The following is an 18,780-nucleotide window of genomic DNA, read 5'->3' on the forward strand; positions in this document are numbered from 1 at the left end:
TGGAGCATTCCACCCATTTACATTTAAGGTAATTATTGATAGGTGTGGTCCCGTTGCCATTTACTTTGTTGTTTTGGGTTCACGTTTATACAACCTTTCTTCATTTCCTGTCTAGAGAAGATCCTTTAGCATTTGTTGAAGAGCTGGTTTGGTGGTGCTGAATTCTCTCAGCTTTTGCTTGTGTTAGTTCATCTTTTCTTTCTGCCATTAGAGTGGTATTGTTTGCATATCTGAGGTTTTTTATGTTTCTCCTGCTTTTCATGATTACAGCTTGTAATTCTTCCATCCTGGCATTCCTCACAATGTGCTCAGTGTATAGATTAATCAGACTGGGAGACAGCACACAGCCCTATTGTACTCCTTTCTCAATCTTGAACCAAACAGTTGTTCCAACCAGGGTTGTAAGTGTTGCTTCTTGACCTGCATACACGTTCCTCAGGAGACAGGTGAGATTGCCTGGTATTCCAATCTCTTAAGAGCTTTCCACTGTTTATTATGATCCACACAGCTAAATACTTTGGAATAGTCTAAGAAACAGAGGTAGATTGCTTTCTGGAATTCCCCATAGCTTTTTCTATGATCCAGTGAATGTTGGCAATTTGATCTGTATTTCCTCTTCCTTTTCTAAACACAACTTGGATATTGGAAGTTCTTGGTCCACATAATGTTGAAGCCTAACATGAAAGTTTTTTTAAATGACCTTACTAGCATGGGAGATGAGTACCATTGTCCAGTGGTTGGCACATCCTTTAATACTATACTTCTTGGAGATTGGGATGAGGATTGACTGTTTTCAGTGGCCACTGCTGGGTCTCCCAGATTTGCTGACATATGGAATGTAACACCTTGATGGCATCACCCTTTAGAGTTTTGGAATTGTTCTACAGAAATTTCATCTCATCCACTAGCTTTATTAACAGCAGTACTACCTAAGGCCCTCTTGACTTCACTCTCCAGAATATGCAGCTCTGGGTGGTTGATCACACCATTGAATTAATCTAGTTCATTGGGATTTTCTTGTACAGTTCTTCCATTTATTCTTTCCATCACTTCTTGGTCTCTTCGATGTCTACTAGATATCTACCATTTCTGCCCTTTATTCTGCCCATCTTTGGAGAAAATATCCCCTTGTATCTCCAATTTTCCTGAAGAGATCATTGATCTTTCCACTTCTGTTATTTTCTTTTAGCTTTAAAATCCCACTTATCCACTGATAAGTTAAGATATATTCAGGGACTAACTTTTGGATTAAGAAAGGCTCTTCATTTCATTCATTTCATTGCATCTGAGTCCTTAGCTGTTAGAATGGCTGCTTCTACCTGCTCACATTGATGTCAGGGATTAATTTTTATGATTATATAATAATATAAAATTAGGTAAAATAAATCTTATAATGCTGGCCTTATATTCACCTGCTTCCATTAATCTGGATAAATAAGTGATTCACATTTTTTTTTTAAAGTAATCTTTTATTTTTATTTTTTTTCTTCTTTTATTTTAATTTTTTTCTTCTTTTATTTGTTTATTTATTTTTATTATTAGTTGGAGGCTAATTACTTCACAACATTTCAGTGGGTTTTGTCATACATTGATATGAATCAACCATAGATTTACACGTATTCCCCATCCCGATCCCCCCTCCCACCTCCCTCTCCACCCGATTCCTCTGGGTCTTCCCAGTGCACCAGGCCCGAGCACTTGTCTCATGCATCCAACCTGGGCTGGTGATCTGTTTCACCATAGATAGTACACATGCTGTTCTTTTGAAATATCCCACCCTCGCCTTTTCCCACAGAGTTCAAAAGTCTGTTCTGTATTTCTGTGTCTTTTTTTCTGTTTTGCATATAGGGTTATCATTACCATCTTTCTAAATTCCATATATATGTGTTAGTATGCTGTAATGTTCTTTATCTTTCTGGTTTACTTCACTCTGTATAATGGGCTCCAGTTTCATCCATCTCATTAGGACTGATTCAAATGAATTCTTTTTAACGGCGAGTAATATTCCATGGTGTATATGTACCACTGCTTCCTTATCCATTCATCTGCTGATGGGCATCTAGGTTGCTTCCATGTCCTGGCTATTATAAACAGTGCTGCGATGAACATTGGGGTGCACGTGTCTCTTTCAGATCTGGTTTCCTCAGTGTGTATGCCCAGAAGTGGGATTGCTGGGTCATATGGCAGTTCTATTTCCAGTTTTTTAAGAAATCTCCACACTGTTTTCCATAGCGGCTGTACTAGTTTGCATTCCCACCAACAGTGTAAGAGGGTTCCCTTTTTTCCACACCCTCTCCAGCATTTATTGCTTGTAGACTTTTGGATAGCAGCCATCCTCACTATTTATTATATTGCTTGTACTCTTTCAACCTCAGCTGAATGTACTGTAATTCAGGGTATGGTTCTGAATAAGTCTGTCCTTATTTTGATACCAGATACAATTCAGGGGCCCCAAATTTACCCCTAATTCTGATCAACTAGTTATAATCCTGAGGGATCCCCATGACTCTTTTAGAGGCTTCCCTGATTGCTCAGATGGTAAAGAATATGCATGCAATGTGGGAGACCTGGGTTCAGTCCCTGGGTCAGGAAGGTTCCCTGGAGAATGTAATGGCAACCAACTCCAGTATTCTTGCCTGGAGAATTCCATAGACAGAGGAACCTGGCAGGCTACAGTCCATGTGGTCAGAAAGAATCAGACATGACAGCGACTACACTTTCACTTTTTTCATGACTGTTTTGGGATTCCCAGGTGGTTCAGGTGGTAAAGAATCCACCTGTAATGCTGGAGATCTGGGTTTGGTTCCTGGGTTGGGAAGATCCTCTGGAGAAGGGAATATCTACCCATTCCAATATTCTTGCCTGGAGAATCCCATGGACAGAGGAGGCTGACAGGCTACAGTCCGTGGAGTCACAAAGAGTCATACACCATTGAGAGACTAGGCACACATGCACAACTCTTTCAAGTTCCACAATTCACTAGAAAGACTTACAGAACTCACTAAGAATTCTATATATAGAATTATGGCTTATTGTGACGGATATACATAAGACGAGATCTGGGAGATTTCTCAGGGTAAATTTCCCATGTCCTTTCTTCGTGGGTCAGGGTGTGTCACCCTTTTAGGGTATTACTGTGTTCACTATTGAGCTTTAGTTCCAGAGATTTTACTGGGATTTCATTATGTATGCATGAGTTTTTCAATCATTGGCCATGTGATTGAACTCAGTTATCAGTCTGCCCTCTGCCGTTTCTGCCCTCATAGTCTGGAAGCTGACAGCCCCAATCTTTTAGTCATGATTGATATTTATGATAAACAGATCCAGCTTGGAAGTAATTCACTGTTCGCCCATAATCAGTGGTAATTAGCATAGAGAGGACACTCTTGTCATTCAGAAAATTACAAAGATTTTTTTTTTTTTTTTTAATCTGAGCCAGGAACACGGAACAAAGACCAGACAAATTCTTAATTATACCACAACCTGTGATGACAACTTAAATACATTCTCACCCCCTTCCTTGTCTCTAGCTTCTATTTTATGCTTATTGCCATCCTCGTTAGGCTGAACTCTCTACCTTTCCGGAAAAACTGAGAGAAGGCTCTTCTTCTTCTTCTTCTTCTTCTTCTCCCTCTCCCTCTCCTCCTTCTCCTTCTCCTTCTCCCTCTCCCTCTCCCTCTCCTTCTCCTTCTCCTTCTCCCTCTCCTTCTCACTCTCCTTCTCCCTCTCCTTCTCCTTCTCCTTCTCCCTCTCCTTCTCCCTCTCCTTCTCCTTCTCCCTCTCCCTCTCCTTCTCCCTCTCCCTCTCCTTCTCCCTCTCCTTCTCCTTCTCCCTCTCCCTCTCCTTCTCCTTCTCCCTCTTCTTCTCCCTCTTCTTCTCCTTCTTCTCCTTCTCTCCTTCTTCTCCTTCTTCTTCTTCTCCTTCTCCTTCTTCTCCTTCTTCTTCTCCTTCTTCTTCTCCTTCTTCTCCTTCTCCTTCTCCTTCTTCTCCTTCTCCTTCTTCTCCTTCTCCTTCTCCTTCTCCTTCTTCTCCTTCTCCTTCTCCTTCTTCTTCTTCTTCTTACATAGAAGGCAGGAGTGTAGAAAATTACGTTTTCCTCCAAGACAATGATTTTCTGTACATTCACTATGTGGTAGGGGGCAAATTAACATAGATAATTTTTTGATATCCCCTTCAAGGATCAGAGACTTGTCATGTTTATGAGGCTTGCATAACTCAATGAAACTATGAGTCATGCAATGCAGGGCCACCCAAGACAGATGGGTCATAGTGAAGAGTTCTGACAAAATTTGGCCCGCTGGAGAAGGGAATGGCAACCTGCTCCAGTATTCTTGGCTGGAAATCCCAATAGCCATTATGACAAGGCAAAAAGATAGGACACCACAAGATGAGCCCCCAGGACAATATGTGTCCAATATGCTCCTGGGGAAGGGTAAAGGGCAAATACTTATAGCTCTAGAAAGAATGAAGTAGTTGGCCAAAGGAGAAATGATGCTGTATTGTGGATGTGTCCGGTAGTGAAAATAAGTCCCATCCTGTAATGAACAAAACTGCATAAGAAATTGGAGTGGTATGTCCATAATCAGAGTAAATTGAACATGGTCAAGCAGGAGATTGCAAGGGTGAACATCAGCATCTATGGAATCAGTGAACTAAAACGGGCAGGACTGGGAGAGTTTAATCCAGATGACAATAATTATATGTACTACCATGGGCAAGAAGACCTTAGAAGATATGGAATAGCCCTCATAGTCAACAAAGGAGTCTGAAATACAGTACTTGAGTGCAATATACAGTACTTGAGTGCAATCTGAAATATGACAGAGGGATCTTGGTCCATTTCCAAAGCAAATCATTCAACATCAAAGAAATCCAAGTTTATGCTCCAACCTCTGATGTGAAAGAAGCAGAAGTTGACTAGTACTCAAAAGTAATTAGCCTCCAATTAAAATAAATTAATTAATTTTAAAAAGACCTATAACATATTCTAGAATTGTCAGCAGAAAAAATGTCTTTTTCATCATAAGGGATCAGGATGAAAAAGTAGAAAGTCAAGAGATACCTGGAGTAACAGGCAAGTTTGGCCTTGGAGTACAACATGAAGCAGGGCAAAGTCTAATGGAGTTTAACCAGGAGAACACACTGGTCGTGACAAACATCATTTCCAACAACCCAACAGACAGCTCTACACATGGACATCACTAGATGGCCAATACTGAAATCAGATTGATTATGTTCTTTGCAGCCAAAGTTCTATATAGTCAGCCAAAACAAGACCTGGCACTGACCGTGGCTCAGATCATGAGCTTCTTATTACAAAATGCAGGATTAAATTGAAGAAAGTAGGGAAAACCATTAGAAAATTCAATTATGACCTAAATCAATCCCCTTAAGATTATACAGTGGAAGTGACAAATAGATTCAAAGGATTACATCTGGTAGACAGTATGCCTGTTATGGGGGGTTGTAGCACTGTGCAGGAGGGAGGGACTAAACCCATGCCAAAGAAAAAGAAAGGCAAGAAGACAAAGTGGTTTTGAGTTGGCTTTCCAAATAGCTGTGGAAAGAAGAGAAGAGCAAGGGAAAGGGAAAGATATATCCAACTGAATGCAGAGTTCCATAGAATAGTAAGGAGAGATTTAAAAGTTCTTATTAAATGAGCAATGCAAAGAAATAGAGGAAAACAATAGACTGGGAAAGATTAGAGATCTCTTCAAGAAAATTGGAGACATCAAGGGAAAATTTCATTCAAGGATGGACATGAAAATGGACAGAAACCATAAGGACCTAACAGAAGCAGAAGAGATTAAGAAGAGGTAGCAAGAATACACAGAAAACTTATAGAAGAAAGGTCTTAATGACCCTGATAACCAAGATGGTGTGGTAACTCACATAGAACCAAACATACTGATGTGTAAACTCAAGTGGGCCTTAGAAAGCATTACTGCAAACAAATCTAGTGGAGGTGGTTTGATTCCAGGTGAACTATTAATATTTGAAATCCTAAAAGATGATGTTGCTAAAGTGTCACATTCAATGCGTCAGCAAATATGGAAAACTCAGCAGTGGTCATAGGACTGGAAAATGTCAGTTTTCTTTCTAATCTCAAAGAAGGGTTAACCTAAGAATATTTGAAGCCTAAGAATGTTTAAAGCCTAAGAATATTTAAACTACCATATGATTGTACTCATTTCACATGCTAGCCGTTTTTTTTTTTTTTTTTTTTTCCTTTTCTTTTTTTTTTCTGAAAATCCTTCAAGGTACATCCTTCAGCAGTACATGAAATAAGAAATTCCAAAGGTACAAACTGGATTTCTTAGAGGCAGAGGAATAAGAGATCAAATTGTAGCATTTGTTGGAACATAGAAGAAGGAATGAAGCTTCAGAAAAACATCTACTTCTGCTTCATTGACTGTGCTAAATCTCCTGACTATGTGGATCATATACTGTGGGAAATTCTTAAAAAACATGGGGGTATCAGACTATTTTACCCATTCACTGAGGAACCTGCATGTGGATCAACAAGCAACAGTTAGAACTGGACATGAAAAAATAGGTTGTTCTAAAATTGGGATAGGAGTATGACAAAGCTACATATTGCCATCCTGTCTATTTAATGCATATGCAGAGTACACCATGTACAATGATGGGCTGGATGAATCACAAGCTGGAATCAAGATTGCCAGGAGAAACATCAACAGCATCAGATATGCAGATGATGGCAGAAAGTGAAGGGAAACTAAAGAGCCTCTTGATGAGTGTGAAAGAGGAGAGTAAAAAAGCTGGCTTCAAACTCAGCATTCAAATTACTAAAATTATGGCATCTGGTCCCATCACTTCATGGCAAATAGAAGGGGAGAAAAGTCAAATCAGCAACAGAGTTTATTTGTTTGGGCTCCAAAATCACTGCAGATGTTGACTGTATACATGAAATTAAGAGAAGTTTTCTCCTTTGAATGAAAGCTATGACAAACATAGGCAATGTATTAAAAAGCAGGGACATAATTTTGTCAATAAAAGTCTTTTGCCAACAAAAGCTTTGGTTTGTACAATAGTCATGTACTAGTGTGAGAGTTGTATCACAAGGAGACTGAGCATTTAAGAACTGATGCTTTTGAATTACGATGCTGGAGAAGAGTCTTGAGAGTCCCCTGGACTGCAAGGAAATCAAACCTCAAAACCTAAAGGAAATCAACTCAGACTATTCATTGGCAGGTCTGTTGCTGATGGTGAAGGTCCAATACTTTTGCCACCTGGTACAAAGAGACTATTCATTGGAAAAGATCCTGATGATGAAAAGATTAAAAGCAAACAGATCACCAGCCCAGGTGGGATGCATGAGACAAGTGCTCCGGCCTGGTGCACTGGGAAGACCCAGAGGAATCGGGTGGAGAGGGAGATGGGAGGGGGGATCGGGATGGGGAATAAGTGTAAATCTATGGCTGATTCATATCAATGTATGACAAGACCCACTGAAATGTTGTGAAGTAATTAGCCTCCAACTAATAAAAAAATTAAAAGAAAAAAAAAAAAGCAAATGGATAAAGGAGTGGCAGAGGATGATCAATAAACACGAATTTGAGTGAACTCCCGGAGACAGTAGAGGACAGAGGATCCTGGTGTCATACAGTCCCTGGGGTCACAAGGAGTAGGAAATGACTTAGCCATTGAACAATGACAACAAAAACAACTGTATCCTATGTGACTTTGAAAATCTTAGCTCTACTTTATCTCAGTTATTCACCACTAATTCCACAGGTGATTCTTATATTTTATTTTTAATGACTTTATGAAGATATAACTGATGTGTGATACACTGCATATATTTAAAGAGTATATACTGAAAAATAAATACTCATGAATATATGACCCCAATCAAGATAGTATTCATAACTCTCATATGCCTGTAATTGTATTTGAGGTAACTTTTACCTTCAGGTAAACAATGATCTGCTCTCTGTTACAATAGTGTGCATGTTCTATAATTTTATATAAACAGAACCATTTTATATATATTTTCTATTTGGCTTCTTTACTCAGCATGGTTATTTTAAGATTCATCTGTTATACCATATACCAGAAGCAACAGTTAGAACTGGACATGGAACAACAGACTGGTTCCAAATCAGAAAAGGAGCATGTCCAGGCTGTATATTGTCACCCTGCTGATTTAACTTATACGTATATGCAGTTCTGTTCAGTTCAGTAGCTCAGTCATGACCGACTCTTTGTGACCCCATGGACCACAGCACGCCAGGCATCCCTGTCCATCACCAACTCCCGGAGCTTACACAAACTCATGCACATTGAATCAGTGATGCCATCCAACCATCTGAATCTCTGTCATCACCCTCTCCTCCTGCCTTCAATATTTTCCAGCATCAGGGTCTTTTCAAATGAGTCAGCTCTTCACATCAAATCTCTTACAGTGAAAGTAAGAGATAGATTTAAGGGACTACATCTGATACACAGAGTGCCTGATGAAATATGGACGGAGGTTCATGACATTGTACAGGAGACAGAGAGCAAGACCATCCCCAAGAAAAATAAATGCAAAACAGCAAAATGGCTGTCTGAGGACAAAAATTGTATGGACCTAACAGAAGCAGAAGATCTTAAGAAGAGGTGGCAAGAATACACAGAAGAACTGTACAAAAAAAGATCTTCACGACCCAGATAATCACAATGGTGTGATCACTCACCTAGCGGCAGACATCCTGGAAAGTGATGTCAGGTGGGCCTTAGGAAGCGTCACTATGAACAAAGCTGGTGGATGTGATGGAATTCCAGTTGAGCTACTTCAAATTCTAAAAGATGATGCTGTGAAAGTGCTGCACTCAATATGTCAGCAAATTTGGAAAACTCAGCAGTGGCCACAGGACTGGAAAAGGTCAGATTTCATTCCAATCCCAAAGAAAGGTAATGCCAAAGAATGCTCAAACTACCGCACAATTGCACTCATCTCACACACTAGTAATGCTCAAAATTCTCCAAGCAGGCTTCAGCAATATGTGAACCATGGATTTCCAGATATTCAAGCTGGGCAGAGGAACCAGAGATCAAATCGCCAACATGTGCTGGATCATCGAAAAAGTAAGAGAGTTCCAGAAAAACATCCATATCTGCTTTATTGACTATGCCAAAGCCTTTGACTGTGTGGATCACAATAAACTGTGGAAAATTCTGAAAGAGATGGGAATACCAGACCACCTGACCTGCCTCTTGAGAAACCTGTATGCAGGTCAGGAAGCAACAGTTAAAACTGTGCATGGAACAACAGACTGGTTCCAAATAGGAAAAGTAGTACATCAAAGCTGTATATTGTCACTCTGCTTATTTAACTTATATGCAGAGTACATCATGAGAAACGCTGGGCTGGAGGAAGCACAAGCTGGAATCAAGATTGCTGGCAGAAATATCAATAACCTCAGATATGCAGATGACACCACCCTTATGGCAGAAAGTGAAGAAGAACCAAAGAGCCTCTTGATGAAAGTGAAAGAGGAGAGTGAAAAAGTTGGCTTAAAGCTCTACATTCAGAAAACTGAGATCATGGCATCTGGTCCCATCACTTCATGGCAAATAGATGGGGAAACAGTGGAAACAGTGGCTGACTTTATTTTTCTGGCTCCAAAATATCTGTGGATGGTGATTGCAGCCATGAAATTAAAAGATGATTGCTCCTTGGAAGGAAAGTTATGACCAACCTAGACAGCATATAAAAAAGCAGAGACATTACTTTGCCAACAAAGGTCCATCTAGTCAAGGCTATGATTTTTCCAGTAGTCATGTATGAATGTGAGAGTTGGACTGTGAAGAAAGCTGAGCGCTGGAGAATTGATGCTTTTGAACTGTGGTGTTGGAGAAGGCTCTTGTGAGTCCCTTGGACTGCAAGAAGATCCAACCAGTCCATCCTAAAGGAGATCAGTCCTGGGTGTTCATTGGAGGGACTGATGCTGAAGCTGAAATTCCAATACTTTGGCCACCTGGTGCAGGGAGCTGACTCATTTGAAAAGACCCTGATGCTGGGGAAGATTGAGGGCAGGAGGAGAAGGGGATGGCATAGGATGAGATGGTTTGATGGCATCACTGACACAATGAGCATGAGTTTGGGTGGACTCCAAGAGTTGGTGATGGACAAGGAGGCCTGGCATGCTGTAGTTCATGGGGTCGCAAAGAGTCGGACATGACTGAGTGACTGAACTGAAGAGCAGAGAAGCTCCAGCAAGATTGTAGGTGCTAGAATGGCAGTTGTTTGGTGCTGGGGTGACTTTGAGAAGATATCCCTCTTCCAAGAGCAAAGAAGAAGCCCCAGCAAGACAGTAGGAGGAGTGAAATCTCCATTTAGAGTCAAACCCCAAAACCACCGATATGCTCAGAAGGCTCAAAAAAAGCTTGTGCACACCAGGAGCCCCCACAGGTACTGAGACAGAACTCTTTGAGTGTCTCCTAAGAAGGTACGGGTCAGCAGTGCACTGCTGCAGGGTCAGGGGCTCTGGGTGCAATAGACCTCAGTATGGCATAAGCCTTCTTGGAGGAGGTCGCCATAAATCAACCATAGACCCACCAAAATTTACACAGGACTGGGGATACAGATTCTTGAAGGGCACAAACAAAACCTTGCTCACACCAGGACCCAGGAGAGAGGAGCAGTGACCCCACAAGAGACTGACCTAGAATTGCCCTGTGTATCCAGGAGTCTCAGGTAGAGGCATAGGTCAGCGGTGGCTTGCTGCAGAGTTGGGGCCACTGAGTGTAGCAGTGCTTCCATGGGACATTTTGAAGCAGGTCACCATTATCTTCATTACCTCCACCATAGTTTGGCCGCAGGTCAAATAACAGGGAGGGAACACACAACCCTGCCCTTCAACAGACAATTGGATTAAAGATTTACTAAGCACGGTTTCACCCCTGGTGGCTCAGATGGTAAAGCATCTGCCTACAATGCAGGAGACTCGGGTTCAATCCCTGGGTCGGGAAGATCTCCTGGAGAAGGAAATGGCAACCCACTCCAGTATTCTTGCCTGGAAAATCCCATGGACGGAGAAGCCTGGTAGGCTATAGTCAGTCCGTGGGGTCGCAAAGAGTTGGACATGACTGAGCGACTTCACTTACTCAAAGTAAGCATGGTTCTGTCCATCAGAAAAAGACCCAGTTTCCCACTCAGTCAGTCTTTTCCATCAGGAAGCTTCCATAAGCTTCTTATCCTTCTCCATCAGAGGGCAGACTGTATGAAAACAACAATCACAGAAAACTGACCAATCTGATCACATGGACCACAGCCTTACCTAACTCAATGAAACTATGAGCCATGCCCTGTAGGGCCATCCAAGACAGATGGGTCATGGTGGAGAATTCTGACAAAACGTGGTCCACTGGAGAAGCGAATGGCAAACCAATTCTGTATTCTTGCCTTGAGAACCCCATGAACAGTATGACAAGGCAAAAAGATAGGACACTGAAAGATGAACTCTCCAGGTCAGTAGGTGTCCAATATGCTAGTGGAGATCAGTGGAGAACTAATTCAAGAAAGACTGAAGAGATGGAACCAAAGCAAAGACAGCACCCAGTTTTGGATGTGACTGATGATGGAACTAAAGTCCAATGCTATAAAAAGCAATATTGCATAGGAACCTGGAATGTTAGGTTCATGTTAGAATGGACCTAACTTGTTAGAATCAAGACAAACTGGAAGAGGTCAAACAGGAGATGGCAAGAGTGAAAGTCAACATTTTAGGAATCAGCGAGCTAAAATGGACTGGAATGGGTGAATTTAACTCAGATGACCATTTTATCCACTACTGTGGGCAAGAATCCCTTAGAAGAAATAGAATATCCATCATAGTAAAAAAAAAGAGTCTGGAGAAGAACAAGATGGTGGAGTAGTAGGTGGAAATAGAGTACATCATTCTGCACGGATACATTAAGATTACACCTTCAGACACAGAAGTGCATGCACAACACCGGCTGAGAGTGGACAAGAGGACCTGACCAGTGGAAAAGAATATATAGAACTATGTAAAACTCAGTAGGATGAAGGAACTAGGGGGAAATACAGGAGTGTTAGTAGAACTAGACCTGCCCTTGGTGGGTGGGGGGACTGAACCAGCAGTCAGATCCCCACATTGGGGCAATTGCCTAATTCAGAGGAGAAAGATTTAAGGCTGTGAGTGAAATAGCTGATATATGACAGCCCAAACTGAATGAGAATCAGACAGTCCTTGCTGCAGCCATACATATGTCGGGCAGGAACATGGGTCTCCTGGAAGGGACAGCGACTGGGAGCTGGAGTTCAGGGATTGTGGAGCAATCCCAGGGCGAGGGCTGCTATTGACTGTGGAGAGATGGATTGGGGGAATGTGAGGGAGGAGATTGTGGTGGGAAATGCCTGTGGAGGAAAGTCAGGCAGCCACAGAAGCAAGAAGATACTGCTGAGTGACGCGTAGGGGTTGAAGCCATCACCATAGTCTCTCTCTCCCCACAAGCCAGCATAAGCAGCTGAACAGTAGAGAGGCTGGCCAATCAAGCACCTGACACACTGATCTACAGAGTAGACCCCAGTCAGGGGGACCCCTCTATGTGCCTGATGTGCTGAGCTACAGAGAAGGACCCCAGGCAAGGGGTCCCTCCAAGTGCCTGAACGGGTGGAGCTACAGAGAAAAACAGGTCAAAGAGGCCTTCTGATGGCCAGCTACAAGAGGCTCAAAAAAAGACTCTTACAGGGCCATTACTCCTGCCATGGAAGCAGTCTGTGTCCCTGAACATTAGGTGCCCCCAGGGTCCCTGCAAGCCAAGCAGCTGCACCACCTTCATGCTTAACTGTCACTGGGGCAGAGCTGCCACAGGCAAAAAAAGAAAAAAAAAAAAAAAAGCCTCTTGTGCTTATGCGTGCAGTGTTGCTTCAGTCCTGTCTGACTCTTTGCGACCCTGTAGACTGGGGTCTGCCAGGTATTCTTATCACCACACCCTTCTAGAGCACTGTATTTCCTGCTGCCAACCCCTCTGAGTGCCTGGTGCTGCCAGAACCCCTGTGACCCAAGCAGCTGCACCACCTCCACACCTGGCCTCACAGGGGCAAACCCAAACCCTCCAGGGCAGCCTCAGGAGCAAACCCCAGTGGACGACCACATGTAGAGGTGGAAATAAAACCATAGTTGAAATCCAGGGGCAGTGTGGCTAAGGAAGAAGACCCAAAACTTTCCCACCAGCTGTACAAGCTGCAGATTAAACCCAGACTATCAATTAAGCAGACTGTATGTCTATGGAATATATAAAAGGCCACTGAGAGCTCCCACAAAAGAAAATGCACTAGCTCTGATAGCTGTGGACATAGGGGGCAAGAACACACAGGAGTAGGACCAGATTTGAATCTTAGCAACCCTCACAGCAGGTCCAGAGATCAGTACAGTGTTGGAGGGCATCCTAGGGAGGTAAGGTGGACTGTGATTCCCAGCGCTGGAAAGGATTCTGACAGCAGTGACTCAAGAAAAATATTTAATATTCTTATTTTTTTACTTGCTCTGTAAATTCTTTTAGATTTTTTTCCTGTTTTTTTTTTTTTTTTCCCCTTTTGTATCCCCCTCTGTTGAAGTTGTTGATTTTATTGGCACTAAGACATCCAATTAAGCTTTTGAGCTTTTTTTTTTTTTTTTTCTTTTTTCTCAGTCACATATTTTATTGTTGTCATAAACCTTTGCCTCTACGTTGGGCTTTCGGAGTTCTGTAGAGTTTTCCTCTTTTAAAAAAAAAAAAAAATTCTCTTTTTTTAATTTTAATTTTTTTACACTTGTTGTTATTTTTTCTACATTTATTACTTTGATAGCATTCCCTACCATCCTTTTCCCCTTGCAGTTAATCTTTAATGAATATAAATCTTCTTATCTACCTCTATCTAACTTTGTATTTCTATTCTTTTTTTTTTCCTTTTCTTTCTCTCCTTTTCTCTCAAAATATTTGTTAGTTTTATTTTCATTGTTTTATTCCCCAATTGGCACCTGGTTTTAGTTTTGTTTTCCAGTTTGTGCTTTAATTAGTTTTGCTCTGGTAGATATAATTTTTACTTTCTTTTGTTGGCCGAGTCAAACTATTGTATATAATTTTTGTTGGACTGCTTTGATTTTGCTTATCGCTCTCTCTATATATGTGTATATTCAGTCGCACTTTCTTTGGTTGTTATAAATCTCTCTATATATATTGGGCTTTTGCAGTTCTGCAGAGTTTTTTTGTTTGTTTTCTTTCCCCTTTTTTCTTTCTTCTTCCTTTTTTTTTTTTCTCTAATTTTAATTTTTTAAATCTATTATATTTTTCTATATTTATTCCTTCATTTACCTTTCCTACTGTTCTTTTCCCCTTGCAGTTAATCTTTAGCATATATAAATCTTCTTCATCTACCTCTAACTTTGCATATCTATTCTTTCTATCTTTTCTTTATTTCCCTTCCTCTCAACATATTTGTTAGTTTTGTTTTCATTGCTATATTCCCCACTTGGCACCTTGCTTTAGTTTTATTTCCAAGTTTGTGCTTAAGTTAGTTTTGTTCTTAAGTGGTGAATATAATTTTTCATTTCCTTTCTTTGCCAGATCAATCTATTGTACTTTATTTTTGTTGGACTGTTTTCATTTTGCTCATGGGTATATATGTATATGTGCATATTCCATTATTTTAATTATTATTTGCCTAATTTTGTAACTACCATTTGTCTGGGATGCATCTTTTATTTCTCGTTTTGGGGCATTTGTTTTACTCTCACTTAATGCCATAACCAACCAACTGTGGAATCTTCGTTCCTGACCAGAGATCAAACCCTGAGCCTTTGGAGTGGGAACACTGACTCCAAGGTCCTAGACTACCAGTCAACTGTCCCTATCAGGCTCCTCCGACCATGGGCTTATCCAAGCAAGAATACTGGGGTGAGTTGCATTTCCTTCTCCAGGGGATCTTCCCTACCCAGGGATTGAACCCTGGTATCCTGCATTGGAGGCAGATGCTTTAACCTCTGAGACACCAGGGAAGCCCACAACTAACTGTAGGGAGTATCAAATAGTGAGAACTCACACAAAGGAAACCACTTGAATACAAGACCCAGGATCACCCAACTGCCAGTAGCACCCTGTAAAGGATGCCTCATCTAAACAACAATCAAAACAAAAATACAAACCCAATCATCAGCAGACAAGAGTAACACCTCGCTCAGCCTTGCCCATCAGAGAAAAAACAAACAAACAAACATAAATTCAGCACAAGTCTCACCTTATACGAAGCTCACTCAAATCACTGGACCAGCCTTAGGAGGGCAAAAAGGAAGAAAAAATTCAACCTTCTTCAAGGAAATAATTCAATTTTCCTTGAAGCCTGGGAAAAGAAGACCTCAAACAAAATAACTATTAAAAAAAAAAAAAATGAAAAGGCAGAGAAATACTGCACAAATGAAGGAACAAACTAGAAACACAGAAGTCAAAAAAAAAAAAAAATGAAGAGGAAATAGGAAAATTACCTGAAAAATAATTCAGAATAATGATAGTAAAGATGATCAAAACCCTTGAAAACAAAATGGAGAAAATGCAAGAATCAATTAACCTAGGGCTTCTCTCATAGCTCAGTCGGTAAAGAATCCGCCTGCAAGGCAGGAGACCTGGGTTCAATTCCTGGGTTGGGAAGACCCCCTGGAGAAGGAAATGGCAACCCATTCAAGTATTCCTGCCTGTAAAATTCCATGGACAGGGGAGCCTGGCAGGCTACAGTCCATGGGGTTGCAAGAGTCAGGCACAACTTAGCGACTAAACCACCACCACAGAAGAGTTAAAGAATAAGCATAAAGAGGGAAACAACACAATTACTGAAATTAAAAATACTCTAGAAGGAATCAACAGCAGAATATCTGAAGCAGAAGAATGAATCAGTGGTCTGGAAGATAAAATGGTGGAAATAACTTCTGAAGAGCAGAATAAAGTAAAAAGAGTGAAAAAAGCTGAGGACTGTCTCAGAGACTTCTGGGACCATATCAAATGCACTAACATCCAAATTATAGGGGTCCCAGAAGAAGAAGAGGAAAAGAAAGGTTATGAGAAAAATTTTGAAGAGATTCTAATTGAAAATTTCCCCAATATGGAAAAGGAACTAGCCAATCAAGTCTAAGAGGCACAATGAGTCCCATACAGGATAAGCCCAAGGAAAAACATGCCAAGACACATACTAATCAAACTAACAAAGATTAACACAAAGAAAGAATATTAAAAGCAGAAAGGGAGAAGCAACAAGTAGCATACAAGGGAAACCACATATACTTAACAGCTGATCTTTCAGCAGAAACTCTGCAGGCTAGAAGGGAATGGCAGGATATATTTAAAGTACTGAAAGGGAAATATCTACAATCAAGATTATTGTACCCAGCAAGGACTTCATTCAAAATTGATGGAGAAATAAAAAGCTTTTCAGACAAGCAAAAGTTAAGAGAATTCAGTACCACCAAACCAGCTTTACAACAAATGTCAAACAGACTTATATAGTCAAGAAATACAACAGAAGAAAAAAGATCTGCAAAATCAACCCCAAACAATTAGAAAATGGCAATGTGAACATATATATCAATAATTATTTGACATGTAAATGGATCAAATGCTCCAACCAAAAGACACAGACTGGCTGAATAGATACAAAAACAAGATCCATATATATATGCTGTCTACAAGAAACCCACTTCAAACTGCAAGACACATATAGACTGAAAGTGAGAGGATTGAAAGATATAGTCCATGTAAATGGGAAACAAAGGAAAGCTGTAGTAGCAATCCTCATATCAGCCAAAATAGACCTTAAAATAAAGATTGCAAGAGATAAGGGAGGACACTACATAATGATCAATGGATCAATCCAAGAGGAAGACATAACAATTGTAAATATCTATGCACCGAACATAGGAGCAACTCAATACATAAGACAAACACTAACAGACATAAAAGAAGATAGTGACAGCAACACAATAATAGTAGGAGACTTTAGCACCCCCCACAAACCAACGGGTAGATCATCAAAAAAAGGAAATTAATAAGGAAATACAAGTCTTAAATGATGCATTAGATGAGATGGATCTCATTGGTATCTTCAGGACATTCCATCCAAATGCAGAAGAATACACCTTCTTTTCAAGTGCACATGGAACCTTCTCTAGGATAGACCGCATCTTGGGTCACAAATCAAACCTCAGTAAATTTAAGAAAATTGAAACTGTATCAAGCACCTTCTCTGACCACAACGCTATGAGAATAGATATCAATTAAAAGAAAAAAAAAACTGTAAGAAACACAAACATATTGAGATTCAATAATACATTTCTAAATAATCAACAGGTTACTGAAAATATCAAAAGGGAACTCAAAATTTTTAGAAACAAATGACAATGAAAACAATGACAACTTAAAGCCTATTGGATGCAGCAAAAGCAGTTCTAAGAGGGAAGTTTAGAGCAATACTATCCTACCTCAAGAAACAAGAAAAAGATTGAATAGACAACCTAAATTTACACCTAAAGAAACTGGAAAAAGAAGAAGAAAAAGCCCCAAAATTAGTAGAAGGAAATAAATCATAAAGTTCCAAGCATAAATAAATGAAAAAGAAATGAAATAAAAAATAGCAAAGATTAATAAAACTAAAAGCTGGTTCTTTGAGAAGATAAACAAAATTGATAAATCCTTAGCCCAGACTCAGTGAGAAAAAAAGAGAGAAGAATCAAATCAACAAAATTAGAAATGAAAAAGGAGTGGTTACAACAGATAATGCAGAAATACAAAAGATTATAAGAGACTGTTATGAACAACTATATGACAATAAAATGGATAACCTGGAAGAACTGGACAGATTCTTAGAAAAGTTCAATCTTCCAGGAAGAAATATAAATTATGAACAACCCAATTACAAGCACTGAAATTGTAGTTGTGGTTAAAAATCTCCCAAAAAACAAGAGCCCAGGACCAGATGGTTTCACAGGACAATTCTATCAAACATTTAGAGAAGAGCTAATGCCTATCCTTCTAAAACTCTTTCAAAAATTGCAGAAGAAGGAACACTTTCAAATTCATTCTATGAGGCCACCATTACCCTGATACCAAAACCAGACAAAGACAATATACAAAAAAAAAAACTACAGATCAATATCACGGATGAACATAGATGCAAAAATCCTCAACAAAATTTTAGCAAACAGAATTCAGCAACACATCAAAAAGCTCCTATACCATGATCAAGTTGGGTTTATTCCAGGGATGCAAGGATTCTTCAAAATATGGAAATCAATCAATGTGATACACCATATTAACACATTGAAAGAAAAAAAAACCATATGATCATTTCAATAGATGCAGAAAAAGCCTTTGGCAGAACTCAGGACCTATTTATGATGAAAACTTCAAAAAATGGGCATAGAAGGAAACTACCTCAACATAGTAAAGGCCATATGTGATAAGCCTACAGTAAACATTATTCTCAATGTGAAAAACTGAAAGCATTCCCCTTAAGATCAGAAACAAGACAAGGGTGTCCACTTTTGCAACTATTATTCAACATAGTTCTGGAAGTCCTAGCTACAGCAATCAGAGGAGACAAAGAAATTAAAGGAATCCAGATCAGAAAAGAAGTAAAGCTCTCACTGATTGCAGATGATGTGATACTGTACATAGAAAACCCTAATGATAGTATCAGAAAAATTACTAGAGCTAATCAATGAATTTAGCAAAGTTGCAGGATAGAAAATCAGTACACAAAAATCACTTGCATTTCTATATAAT

The sequence above is a fragment of the Cervus elaphus genome, chromosome 13, assembly GCF_910594005.1.
Source record: "Cervus elaphus chromosome 13, mCerEla1.1, whole genome shotgun sequence".
NCBI classification, from domain to species: Eukaryota; Metazoa; Chordata; class Mammalia; order Artiodactyla; family Cervidae; genus Cervus; species Cervus elaphus.